Here is an 8355-nt window from a genome sequence, read left to right on the forward strand (position 1 = left end):
CGGAAGGCTTAGGTGACGATTGTCTACAGCTTTTGAGATAAATTTGCCTAGAAAATACCGTTTGCGTTGAATGGGAAGGGACGAGGAGCGAGGAGAAGTTGATATCAACATGGGACTGAGGCAGGGGTGCCCTTTATCCCCGCTGCTGTTTATGATGTACATGGTGAGGATGAAGAGGGCGCTAGAAATAAGTAATTTCGGATTTAATCTCTCATACCAACAGGCGGGTACAATAGTAGAGCAGCAGCTTCCAGGTTTATTTTATGCGGACGACATTGTGTAGCTAGCTAACAAGCAAAGTGATTTGCAACGTCTGGCTTTAGGTTCGAAATTTAGTGTTAGAAACTCAGGTGTTTTGGTATTTAATGAAAACAATGAACAGACAGTGGCAATACAGGGCCAGGAAATACCTCGGGTAAGAGAATATAAATACCTTGGTATGTGGATAAACGAGGGCAACAGATATATATGGAAACACAGGGGAAAACACTAACAGTGAAGGGGAAGAGAAACGCAGCCATAGTTAAGCACAGAGCGCTATGGGGATGCAATAGGTACGAGGTGCTCCGTGATGTGCGGAAAGGTGTAAAGGTTCCAGGAATTACTTTTAGAAATGCCGTTATTTGCTTTAAATCAGGGGTACAGTAAGGACTCGATGGGAATCAAAGGTCAGTGGGACGCCTCACACTGGGCGCTCACGGGAAGACTACAAATGAAGCTGTGCAGGGTGATATGGGCTGGACTTGTTTTGAAGTGACTGAAGCTCGCAGTAAAACTGATTATAAAGAACGACTGAGAAATATGGAAGGTAAATGGGCTGGGAGAGTATTGAGGTATCTGTACAGGAAAAACATTGATTCACAGTGGAGGAAAAAAACTTGGAAGCTTACCAGCAAGTATGCGGCCTGTAGGGTCGGCAACACAGCAACAAAGAACGTCAAGCGGAAAGTCAGAGAGGCTGAAATAATCTCATGAGTAGCGGCAATGGAAAAGAAACCTGCCATGAGTAACTACTTAAGAGGAAAAAAACGAAATCAGGAAAGAAACAATTTATGATAACTCAAAGGGATGTTCATTACTTCTCGAAGCGAGATCGGGGTGCCTTAGAACACGCACATATAAAGCGAGATATAAGAAGGAAGAAGTAGCATGTACTTGCTGCGGTAAAACTAGGTAAACGATGGAGCATGTTTTATTAGAAAGTGAAGATAACTGCATGTCCAGCGGTCGATTTAGGCACAATGGCATCCTTGAAGCCTTTGTGTTTAGCGAGAGCAGGGGAAAAGTAAACATGTCCGCAATAGAGATTAGTAAGAGGCGATTGGAAGGTTGCTGGAAGAAAAGTAGGGAAACGACAAAAATGGAGACGTACAAAAGCAAAGTTCGCGGTAGGGGATCAGAAAGTTTGGTTGTGGGAGTTCATAGTACTTTTTTTTTCTTTTTTAACCTAGGTAGGACATTAAGCAGTATAATAGCAAGAGCATGGTGGCGCAACCCACCGCCCCCTTACAAAGGGGACGCTAATAAAATCTATCCATCCATCCATCCATCGCGGCCCACTTAAGAGGCCGCGTTTCCGTAGAGAAAGATACATAAAGAGCGGACGCTCGAGCCGTTTTGCGGCCGAGCAAGTAAGGATCTGACCACCCGCAAGGCGGATTAGTGATTTGCGCTTCCACTTCAGTTCAAAGGTCGACAGCTTATAATACGTCTACGGGGTTACTTTCACGCATCCCGTTTCCATAGAGAGGTTGATGCTGCGCTGGTCATGCGGCGCTGGTTACGCCAACCCTACCGCGCTTTTCAACGCACCGCCTCGCTCGTGCGGCAAGATGTTTCCTTTCCCCAGCAGAGATAATTTTGCTGTTTTTTGCGTTAAAGGGCAACTCCGGCGATTTCTCAATGTCAACGGGTGTCAATGAAATTCGCTGGGTACGTTCCTCTGAACACTTCCGTCATGTCCTCAAAAATTCACAAATCCGCCCGAAAGGCGAAGCACCGATTGCGATAGCAAATTAGCAGATAGCTCTACGAAGTAAGGATAGTAGTTTTGTCGGCCGTATTCGTTAGTAAACATTCGCTTACTAACGAAATTAACAATGATAGAATATGTAAGCGTGACTTAAGCAGGATGTAGAAGGAAACAGACACACCGAGACAGCGCTGTGTTTGTGTGTCTGCTTCTTTCTGCGCGCTCGTTCAGTCGCGCTTACACATTCTATCATGGATTGAAATCAAGTAACCAGTCAACGGATTTTACCTAAATTAACGAGCAGGGTGTCGCGCGCGCATAGGTAAACATGGACACACATCGCTCGATGACAGCAGAAGCTGTCTGTGAAAACGCTTTAGTTAGGAATGGCAGCAGCAGCCGCGAACCAACTGACCTCCGTGCATATGTCGCTTCAACGCGTACGAAACGTCGAAAGCAAAATGCATACGAAGCTACCAGCACTACGCGCACTCTGCAAACATCGCAGATCGCTTTCAAGATGAGGACAGCGTGGGCGCGCACTTTCGCCACGTCGCAGACCGTTTTCAAGACGCACGAGCGCCGGCAACGCGTCCCCACGGCGTCCGCCAAAAGGCTGTTTTGCATGGCGCGATTGTGGCGAAAAAAGTCGTTCTGCCGCGCACGTCGCAGAGCGATTTTCGCTGGCAGCTTTCACATGCGTCTGCGGCAGCGTGATTTCCGTCGCAGCGATGCGCAAGGTTGCCCCGTGCTCGCGAAGTATCCATGCCTGCATCGTTAAATAAAAACAACATAGAAACTAGTCAAATACTCGAATTTTTCTATTATTATTCGATAATGGAATAAGTACACCATTTTGATTGAAAGATTTATTTATTTATTGATTGATTGATTTTTTAACGTTTAAAAGCGTTGAGACGTTACGACAGCTTGCAGATGCGGTGATTGAGACGCTGCACAACACCGCAAGTATGAGCGTGCGGCTTGTGGGACGTCGGTGGGGTGGTTCCGTTTAGTACACTCTAGTTTCGTTGTTACTATGGAAACCACAACATTTTTTCTGGATGAATATTTGCTTTTGCAGAAGGACAAGCTACTGTTGAGTGTGCATCTATAAGCAGCTGGCACACTTTGTAGCGATGAAGAGGTAAACGATGGTGGCGATTAAGTGGCTGCGTGCCTTACGTTGAAGCGGCGTAATTCTTTCGACCTGGATAGCGTGCAGCTTCTCCTTTTAAACCATAGAGTTAGTAGAACAACTCTAGAGGAAAAGCTGGGCCGGAAAAGTGGGAACCTCTAGGGCGCCGCCCTGTTGCTACTGGTCAATGTGGCCAGCGCAATTACTATTGAAAGCGCTGAAAACAAGTACAGGTCACCTTATGCTTTGTCATCTAAAAACGCATACCTGATGGCTTTATGAAGGTGGTGCGTTAATATTAAGTTTACAGAAAGCGATCGCTAAATCCGTGACTTATGTAAATCACGATGTACGCATTCATGCAATAAAGGATGACGCGAATTTCGGTTTCGAATCTGTTTTTTTGGATGCGTAGTAGTTTCGTACAGTTTAGGTTTGACATGCGATCGCGCGTCGACATCGGACGCTATGGCACACTCGTGCCTTATGTGCCACCGAAGTCCCGGAGTGCTCTGGCATATACCTTCACATGTAAGTAAACGAATGTATCTCCTTGTTGAGAATATCACGCGAGTAGGCAGCTCTTGTGGTGCATCACAATCGTTTGAGAAGCGTCACAGTATTTCTATACATGCGGAGCGGCGTTTTTATTTGCAGGTTTCCCTTCAGTAGGAAATTGCTGGACAGGCGGACCAGCGCACCGGAATTGTACTGGCGAAGCCACAAGCAACTCAAAGAATCTGTTTAATTGTTGCACTTTGAACAATCATGCTTCTACAAAGGCCACAGCAGAAAAACAGCCTGATGCCGATTGAGTATCTCTGTGCCACGAAGTAATCAAGAGGCGAGTGCCTAATGCGGACGAAATCGAGTGCATCGAGACTTAGAACGACAGAAAGCTGAGCTAGTTGGTAAGGATTCATTATGCAAAACAGAGGTGAGGCGTACGTGCAGACAGGACACAACAGTAGAGAAGTGGGCGGCGCTTGTGTTGTTTGCTTGTAAATATGCTACTCTTGTGTCCTGTCTGCACGCCTCACCTCCGTCTTGCATAACGAGTGCATCAACCCACATATTAATAGCGTAGGCGTTTTATTAACTGTGCAATATTTTCAACACTTCCTTGCATGCCATTTCATATGGAATATCTTTTCTGGTCACAAATTTGTGCAGCGAATCTATTTGCATGATTGACTCCGGGCCTGCGGGAACGTTCACTTGCACTTGATGCTGAGTCTTTTACATGTATCCATAAACTGCAGATATGCACATCAGATCCCTGCGAGCATTTTCAAAATTCAATTATTTTAGACAACAGGCACATATGCAATACTGACATAATCCCGAATACCACTAAGCAGCTGGGACACATTTTTGTTGACCGTACTCGCATGTAAAATAAGTACATCATGTGGACAGCTCCAGCTCATTTTCCTTAAATCAGTGTGTACAAGGGGTATGCAAAAATAATTTTTTTCTCGCGCACCGATTATTTTGCTGTATAAGCAAGAGAACCCACCATGTTAGTGTAACCTATCTTGTACATCACACTAATATGTGCTTTAATTTACCAAGTGAGATGAGTTACTTTTATGACTCATTCATTCATATCACACTGCAAGCTGCATTCATCAACCTTCAATTGGATTTTGCAAATGTTTCATGAAAAATGTTTCCCTTTTATTCAGATATGCAATGGCAAGCCCTTCCCTGTGTTCAAAAGGTAAAATTTAAGCTCTAAATTAAAGAAGACATTTCTAGTCAAAAACAAGCAAAAATGGTGAATGCAGAGTATCAGAAATCGAAGGTACAGAAATTATGAGAAGAGTCGAATGATTTTAAGGAAAGAGTCGTACTTGAATATGCAAGACACTTTAGTGGAGGTCAAGTAAGTCAATATAGGTAGAATACTCTGCAAAATTATGCGAGTGAGGGGATGTCAAACAATGGGTCAGGAAATACATTGTTTTTCTGCAAAACAAAAGCTGATTGCCATTACATAAGTCACTTTAGCATCATGAGACTGCTGCTTGATAAATTCAGAAATAAACCAAAAAACAAGACACGCAAAAATAAAAAACAATTTAATGATGCTCTCTCCACACTGGGATAAATAAAAACAAACACATCACATCTAATGTGGACATATCAGACGCCTTGTGAAACACTAAAGGAAAAATTCAGTTTCGAGCTATATGGCACTTGCCGCATAGATGTGGGGGGCCTTGCACTAATAGTGATAGTTACCCCTGCATTTAGAAATTGAAAGCATTCGTGCAGACAAGGATGATTCTTTATATTTTTGGCTACCACTTCAAATGCCTCCACCAAGTGTTACAATGCTGCACGCAGCCATACTAAGGATCTCGCAGCAACACCTGCAGGTAAAAAGCAGAAGCAGTCAAAGTGCTGGTGTGTACTGGACACTATGTTTGAAAACTTTTAGGCAAGAAGAGTGCAAGAAGCAGACATAACTGCATTTATTTCCATAATTCCCCATTTGAATGGCCTTTTCTTTTTGCTTAGACAATGCCTACGCCTAGCCACAGTAGCTCCCTCATACAGACTCCGCAAGCCAAGAGGCCGTGGAGGCAAATGCAGGTAAGAGGCAAGAAGCAATAGCACTGGTATCGACATTCATCTAATTTCTTTCTTTTTCTTTCGTTTAGGCAGCCAGCACACCTCGAACAGCCACCTTGACTGCGGGTGTCACCCTAGTCGCCAATGAAACATTTGAGGGAAAGCGACAGACAATGTGAACAGCCACTTCTCCATGTAAACGATACTCTTTCTCTCGGATGACTCCTACGCCTCGCCACGCCAGCACACTTGTGCACAAAGATGCCGCGGAGGCACGTGCAGGTCAGAGGCAAGAAGCAGTGGCACTGGTGTCGACATTCACCCAATTTCTTTTTCTTACACTGAGGCAGCCAGCACACCTCGAACAGCCACCTTGACTGCGGGTGTGTCAGTAGATTCCTGTTGTACATATGCTCATAATAAACTTCAGTAAACTTGAACTTGATAATAAACTTGAAGGCAAATGGGACATTGATGCATTGTATTTTTGAACATTTATTGTACACATACAATATATTTTATACTTTGCAGTGCTACAGAGCGTATTTTGAGGCTTCCCCCTATACTTTGCACCTTTAATTACGCATGTGTTGTGTGGCCCTCAATGCAGTTCATGTTGTAGCAGCTGCTTTGTCTGTGTATCGCACATTGGCTTAAGCTCGTGATATCCACATACTTCTCTCACATATACAAAATAAAGTTCTATGTAGTCCTCAGTGTTACAACAAAAAATGAAAGTAAACATTCCGATCGTGAAATTGTGTTTATTACAGTGATTCCTATAACAGTTACTGAGAAGTTGACAACTTGGACTGGTCAGTCGGTCCATAGCCTCCTCTATTCTTCAAAAATAAAGGAGGCTATGGACCGATTGACCAGTTCAAGTTGTCAACTTATTCTTCAAAAATGACGGAGGCTATGATCCGTCATGGCAAGGAATTGTATGTATACATAAAAAAGGGGGTATGTGTGTGTGTTTGTAGTGGGGGGTATAAGATTAGGGCGGTACGAAAAAATGTACCAACACCGTCCTCTAGACCCATTCCGTTAAGGTACCGTAAGAAAGCGTATTATGCATAAAGTTCATACAACGAACTCTGATATTACTACACAAGCCAGGCGACGCGAGCTACATTTGTCATGACGCATTCGCGACTGCACCGGATGCCCCCCCATATTATTCTCGTTAATCGTGCTCACTGCACCGAGGCAAAAGAAAGATCATGGGCGCAGGTGCCTTTAAAGTATCTCGACCTTGCGAGGCACTGCTGCGCGTGCCAGGGTAGCTGTCCGCGCGAACACTCCCTGGCACACACACCTGCCTCGGCGGCCCCAACCTACGTACCGTTCTGCTTCGAGCTTTGATCCCACCACTGTCACTTGGGTGCCCTGGAGTACTTGCGCCGCCTGCTTTATTATAATCTCAGGTGCTCTCCTGAGGCTTCCGTTTGTCGGTTACATGTGCCCTACAGCTGGATCAGTGCTTATAATAATAAAAAAAAAACCCCGATCTATCGTCGCGATGATAGATCGCGAAAGCGGCTTTTGCAACGTACCGCGCCCGTGCGAAGAGAATTACGGAACGCCAACGAGGAATCTGACCACAGCTTCGAGCTCGTAACCTCGTCGAGTGACACTCCTGCAACAGGCGTGACCGCTGAAAACCGCATACCGCCGGAAACTTCAACAGGATCATCCCTCGGTTGCATAACTGCCACCTGTACGGCCAACATGGACCACACCCACACCGTCCCGCAACATAGAATAAAGAACCAACTGATAAAGCCCAAACACACGGCTGCACGCACACATCACGACACTACAAGCGAGACGCCATGCTGCTACGCTGCTACTGTTGCCGGATTAAAACTGACTACTGTCACCAAGTCTAGCAAGCGTCTCAGGAGCTGGCAACCTCGGCGCGTAGCAACATGGCGGCGCTCATGCGGTTCCCGATTTCAATGCATGGGCCCTATGGGTAGCTTGTCCTCTAGAGTCAGTATAGTAACTCTATGTTTTAAACGAATCGTGTAAGCGGAAGAAAAAAAGAATTATGAAGCTGCTAAGCCGCAGGCGCTGGTGGGTACGCCCTATTACAACATAACTAAAACTGGCGCCGACATTGCTCCGCAGAGCTACCACCGTGCGGTAAAACAGGAAAGCACCTATTTTGACGGTGCTTTCTTTCGTCACACATTGCCCCTCCCTCAACTCTCCGATCGCTGCGACTCAGCGACGGCGCGACCAACTTGTTCGAATCCAGTCGCGGAGAGCCCACGACGCCGCGGCGGTCGCTGAGCGACGGAATTCCTTGTGTCGCTGACTGAAAATCGCGCCATGTGAAACAGCCTAAAAGCGTCTACTACGGCGTCCGCGATTCGCATGGCCAACGCCGTAGTAGACGCAGCGGTGTTCTCTCTCTGCAGAGCGGTGGGTGAGGAGGACATCGAGGCACCGTAGCAGCCGCCAGACAAGAACGCCCCTCGCCTCACCCCCCGGCCTCGCGCGCCACAGGAGAGGGCACGCAACTGGGTGGCGTTCCTTGCTCGCGCACGCGAGACTGAACCGCGTTCGGCGGCTCACCCTCACACGCTTTCCCTCATACGGAACCTTATGGCGGCGGCGACCGCGGCGCCGACGGCGAAGGCAGAAGTGCACCTGGAGT

The 8355-nt window shown here is 46.3% G+C and overlaps 1 long non-coding RNA gene across 1 annotated transcript; it reads left to right on the forward strand.

Annotated features, from left to right (window-relative positions):
* Window positions 1–3216: 3216 nt before the first annotated feature.
* On the forward strand, window positions 3217–6157 carry LOC142585517 (uncharacterized). Its single transcript, XR_012829103.1, has 3 exons — window positions 3217–3641; window positions 3768–5711; window positions 5780–6157. It is a non-coding gene; the product is annotated as an uncharacterized LOC142585517 (long non-coding RNA).
* The last annotated feature ends 2198 nt before the right edge of the window (window positions 6158–8355 follow it).

Source organism: Dermacentor variabilis, chromosome 1 (assembly GCF_050947875.1).
Source record: "Dermacentor variabilis isolate Ectoservices chromosome 1, ASM5094787v1, whole genome shotgun sequence".
NCBI lineage: Eukaryota > Metazoa > Arthropoda > Arachnida > Ixodida > Ixodidae > Dermacentor > Dermacentor variabilis.